This window comes from Chrysochloris asiatica, unplaced genomic scaffold (assembly GCF_000296735.1).
Source record: "Chrysochloris asiatica unplaced genomic scaffold, ChrAsi1.0 scaffold00051, whole genome shotgun sequence".
Lineage (NCBI taxonomy): Eukaryota > Metazoa > Chordata > Mammalia > Afrosoricida > Chrysochloridae > Chrysochloris > Chrysochloris asiatica.
In genome coordinates this window covers 3,151,721-3,157,456 of record NW_006408569.1, presented here as the reverse complement: position 1 = coordinate 3,157,456, position 5,736 = coordinate 3,151,721, and positions in this window count along the sequence as shown.

The following is a 5,736-nucleotide window of genomic DNA, read 5'->3' as shown; positions in this document are numbered from 1 at the left end:
ATTAGGGAAGTTAACAAATTACAATTCTGGGTAACGGTTCTTCCAATTAGGACAACCAATCATCTACTGGGCAATAGGCAGGCATCTCTTTGGCCCTGGGTCCCTTGGACTGACCTCTAACCTATTCTGGTAATGTTACAAAGTTCTTTTAGGGCTACTAACAAATACTCAAAGGCACAGCACTCCACCTTCAGCCTCAACCCAAAGAGACTCCACCAGTTAAGTGCCTGGAGGCATCCAACTCTACATGCAAACCTCCTGCCTAAAGTCACTCAGCTTTACTTGTTCCTTGTGCTTCCGGAAGCCCACGGCTCTGTCTGGTGCTCTGGCTATTGGTTCTGCTGCAGCTGTTCCTCTGCCACTCCTCTGGATCACAGCTTTCTGTCCCTGGGTTCAATGCGCAGGGATGTTGGAGTCCAAATGATGCACTCCACTCCTGGCTCTTCTTCCTTGATGGTAGTGAGGTTCCTGTTCCTGAATCTTAGATGACTCATTTTATGCATGTTAAGAGTTCCAAGGTTTTGTAATCATAATGAACCCTGTTCACAATTATGCACAACTGAACCATATGATCCTATCAGTATCTTTCCTCACCTTCTCTTCCTCAGACCTCCCAGGTAAAAGCCTGTAGTTAGAGTTTACAAAGAGTAAGGCAAGAAGATAAAAACTTCCACCTTTCCTCCATTTATCATGATGTTGCATATTGGTCTAGTTGTTAGGATTTTTGGATTTTGTGTTGAGGTGCAATTCATACGGAACGTTGTAGTCTTTGGTCTTCATCAGTAAGTACTTCAAGTCCTCTTCGCTTCCAACAAGCAAAGTATGTCATCTGAATATTGTCAGGTTGTTAACTAGTCTGCCTCCAATCCTGATGCCACCTCCTCTTTCATATGGATTATTTGCTCACCATGCTGGTATGGAACTGTAGGATAAGCACTGGGCTGCTAACCTCAAGGTCAGGGGTTCAAACTATGAGTCAGAACCAACTTGACGGCACGTAATAACAACAAAATACATCTGATATCGGCAGTAATATCTTTCATTTCCAACAGTTTTCTGAATCTACCTTGAATTTCTGGCAGCTCCCTGTTGATGTATTGCTGTACCAATTTTAATTATCTTCAACAAAATTGTACTTCTGTGTGATACTGATGATACTGTTCAATCATTTCCACATTCTGTTGGATCACTTTTTCTTTGGAATGGACACAAACATGGCTCTCTTCCAGTCAGCCAGGTATACTATACTAAAGCATAGAAGGATTGAGTATTAGTCTTCATTTGTCAGCAGCAAAATGTTATCCAGAATTTAGAGTAAAACTATGGAATACCAAATGATTTCTGTCTGTATTTCGACTAGTAGGTTAATCACTGAAATGTATTTTGTCTAACAATGTGCATGAAATGTATTTTGTTAATCACTGAAATGTATTTTGTCTAACAATGTGCATGATGAAACTAATGGTGGTGGAAAGGGGGGTTTTCACACTGAACCACAGAAACATTGTCTAATTCTTCCTGGAATTTTTAAAAAAACTTTTAATTGATACTTAGATGTAAGAATCCTAAGTTAGCTTTAAAGTAAGGAAAATACAATTTTTTTTTTTAAATCATATACACACTAGATTATTAAATGAATTATCTTTAAAAAATGAGATCTTTTTTTTTTTTTAAGTAGGATTTTCACTGTTTTCATGGAAGTTATCTTAAAGGTAAAATTGTAACTTTTTCTAGAGCTATTTTCAAGGCCACTGCCAGCAGCTACTCCCGCCCTACTTTTCCTGCATTTTCCTTGCGTCTTCCTCCTTTCTCTTACTTTTCCTGTACAAGCCAGCGCGAAGCATAGAAGCACTGCCAATGCTTGGTCCAGAAGATTCCAAAGATACAATTTGGCACCTAAAGTTGTATCTGAAAAAGCATTCCTTTAAATACATTTATCAACCTCCTGAACAAACAATGAAAACAAAGTTTTGTTTCTTCCCAGTTGAAGCTTTCCGTACATCTGTATTACCTCTGAATTTCTTGTGGCCATTTATTTTGGCTCTACAAGCACATGACACACCTGCCACACGCAGCTTGAATTGGCCGGCTGACAAGATTTAAAAGCTTTCAAGTCTTCAAATTTGCTTCATGTTCTATATCCCTCATGTGTTTTGGTTAGTGGTCCACCAACACACATTACTTAAGGCATATGAGAAAGTGGAGTAACTGGAAGCCAGGATTTCATAGGTTTACTATGGAAACCCAGTTTTCTGTCTGAAATATAAGTAGCTATAAAAATATTTTGCCTATGTACAGAGCTTTCTTATTACATTAAAAAAAAAGGATTCATGCATTTATCACAATGTTCCTAGGATAATGAATTTACTAAACCTTTTTTCAACTCAGGTCTAAATCAAGCTATTGTATTTCATAATGCAATTAAACAGCCCACCTCAGTTTATACAGATGACCATAAGGAATAAAATAAATAATGCACATTGCTTCACATGACAGGTTTTATTTGTTAAAGGAGTTCATCTTTTTGAATAATGTAATGAATTAGAACTCTTGTCGTTGTTGCTCAGTGCCATCGAATTGGTTTTGACTCATAGCGACCCTGTACAGGGCCGACCGTGTGGTTTGCGGTCCAGTACAGATCCTATAGCACCACACCACGACTACTTCTTAATAAATGCCATTTCAAATTTAAAACTTAACCCAATGGTGGGGGGGGGAATTATATCTGGGATACAGTCAAAGACAGTGGGTTACATGTTGGGCTGCTAACTGCAATGTTAGCAGTTCGAATGCACCGGCTGCTGGGTGGGAGAATGATGAGGCTTTCTACTCTAGTAAAGATATACAGCCTGGGAAAACCTATACAGGGTTGCTATGAGTTGGGATCGACTCCAACCACCACCAAGACCTTAATATGATTGTTGCTAAACAACTAGTTCAATGTTTGCTTATTTGCATGGGGGCAGAAGTCCCAGTGTCATAACAAGATCTTCATTCACCAAAAAGTGGCTTCAAACTAGAAGGCAACAAGAACTTAACATTTTCAGCAATTCAAACCCTACAAGGCTCAAGCCTTTGAATTTCATAAAATACAAATGAGTCAAAAGACTGAGTGCATTTAATACATGCAAGTTGATTTTGCTAATGATTTACTCAACGAATATTTATTAAGCATCTAATATGGTTCATGGGAACATGGTAGCCCTATAAGATAAGCACTGGATTATGAACCACAAGGTTGGCAGTTCGCACCCACCAACCACTCCTAGGGAGAAACATGAGGCTTTCTGTTCCCGTAAAGATTTAAAGCTTCGGAAAATCTATACTGGGTCACTATGGCTTGGAACAAACTCGATGGTACTTAACAACAACAACAAACATGGCTCATGCATTGTTCTAGATGCTGGCGAAAGAAAAGTGAACAAAACAAAATCCTTGTGCCGTGATTCATTCATTCTAATCAGTAGTATCAGGCAGTGTTGTGTATGAGCGGGTGTTCAGGAAATAAACACAAAACGTATTGATGACTCACTCCATACATTCAACACATATTACCATTACCTACAACACAGATAAATGAGACCCTTTCAATATACATGTGGAAAAAATATCAATTAACCAGTAAATATTTATTGTATACCATGCATGTGTACAGGGCTCTGCCAGGTGCTTCTGGGAAATCCAAAGAAACTTAGCACACTGCCTGTGCCCTCAGGAAACTTTCATCTAGTTGGGAAATAAGAACAACATATCTGAAAGTAAAAGGACACAATGTAAGATAATCAAGGCCAAAAATAATCAAGGCCAAAATTCAGTATCAGTAACAACAAATACTCGGAGAGTTCTGAGGAGAGAGCATTACTAAGGCCTAGAGTAGTCTGGTAGTATAGTGGTAACAAGTCGGACTGCTAGCCTCACGGCCACAGTTCAAAACTACCAGCAATTCCTCAGGAGAAAGACAGAGGTTTTGTGCTCCTGTAAATATTTACAGCCTTGGAAACACTATACAGGGTCGTTATGAGTCAGAACCGACTCCACGGCACACCACCACATAGTCAAAGGAGTTTTCAAGAAGGAAGTACAGCTAGGCTGTACAAAACACGAAGCACTTAGGTGAGGGAGGAGAGTCAGAGAACGTTCCTGAAAAGAGGAATCTTAAGAATAAAGACAAGGAGTTCAGAAGGGCGTGTATAAGGAGGTGTGCGCTGGCTAGGTTCATGCTGGGAACAAACAGAAATCACGTCTGGGTGGTTTCTAAAGCACTTTGAAAGTGACCCAAAGAAATGTCTATTTGTTATAAAAGTAGGAACCTCTCTCAAAGATCTTAGGCCAACTAGAAACATAAAGGCCAGAAAAGTAGTGTGTTGCTAATGACTTGCCCTTAGAAGATTGTTTGCTTTAAGGAGCACACAATACATAGTCATAGCAAAATCTGTGTGTCCAATATACTCTAGCAGAATAAAACATGAAGTATTTCAATCAGACAATTTCTCTCCAGTTCACAGTGTCTATAAAGCCAGAATAGGAAGTGATACATGTCAGGCCAACAATAAAAGGGATTAGGGAAACAAGCTAACAAAGGCAGCTTCTTATTTGTAGTCTGCTATCTATTTACTGAAACCCTGGTGTGGTGCTGTGGATTCATGCGCCAGACTGCAAAGCCGTTTGAATTGCAAGGTCGGTGGTTCAAGCTCACCATCACTCCTCCGAAACCCTATACAGGGTCACTATGGGTCGGAACCAACTCGATGACACTTAACAACAATAACAAATCTATTTACTGACTCCAGTCATTGAGGATACATAACTGCATTCCTATTAAAACAACTTATTAAAACAACTTCAGGAGAGTCAAAATACAACCTTGAACATATCCCACCTGAATTTAGAGACCATCTCAAGAACAGATTTGATGCATTAGACACTAATGACCAAAGAACAGAAGTTATGGGATGACATCAAGAATATCATCCAGAAGAAAGCAAAAGGTCATTAAGAAGACAGGAAAAAAGAAAAGGCCAAAATGGATGTCAGAAGAGACTATGAAACTGATTCTCCAGTGAAGACATGCTAAGGGCAAAGTCAAGTATTACAATGAAATGTTCAAAGACCTTGAGTTTGAAAACCAAAAGGGAAGAACATGCTCAGCATTTCTCAAACAGAAATAACTGAAGAAAAAAAGGAGGTCTCGACTTACAATACTGAAGGATTCTATGGGCAAAATATAGATTGATGCAGAAAGCATCAATAGAATATGAAAACACAGGTTCACTGTAACAAAAAGGAATGGTTGGTGTGCAACCGTTTCAAGACGTAGCACATGGTGAGTGAAGGAAGAAGTTCAGTCCAAGATGCACTGAAGGCATTGGTGAAAATAAAGGCACCAGGAATTGCTGAAATACAAATTGAAATCTTTCAACAATCTGATGCAGCACTGGAGTCACTCACTCATGTATGCTAAGAAATTTGGAAGACAGCTATCTGGCCAACTGACTGGAAGAGGTCCATATTTGTGCCCATTCCAAAGAGAGGTGGCCTGATGTAATATGGAAATCATCAAACAATATCAATAATACCACATATAACTAAAATTTTACCAAAGATAATTAAAAAACAGCTGCAGTAGTGCATGGACAGGGAACTTCCTGCCAGAGGTTAAAGCCGGATTAAGAAAGGGACATGGAATGAGCGATATCATCATTGCTGATGTCAAATGTTTTTGGTTAAAAGCCAAGA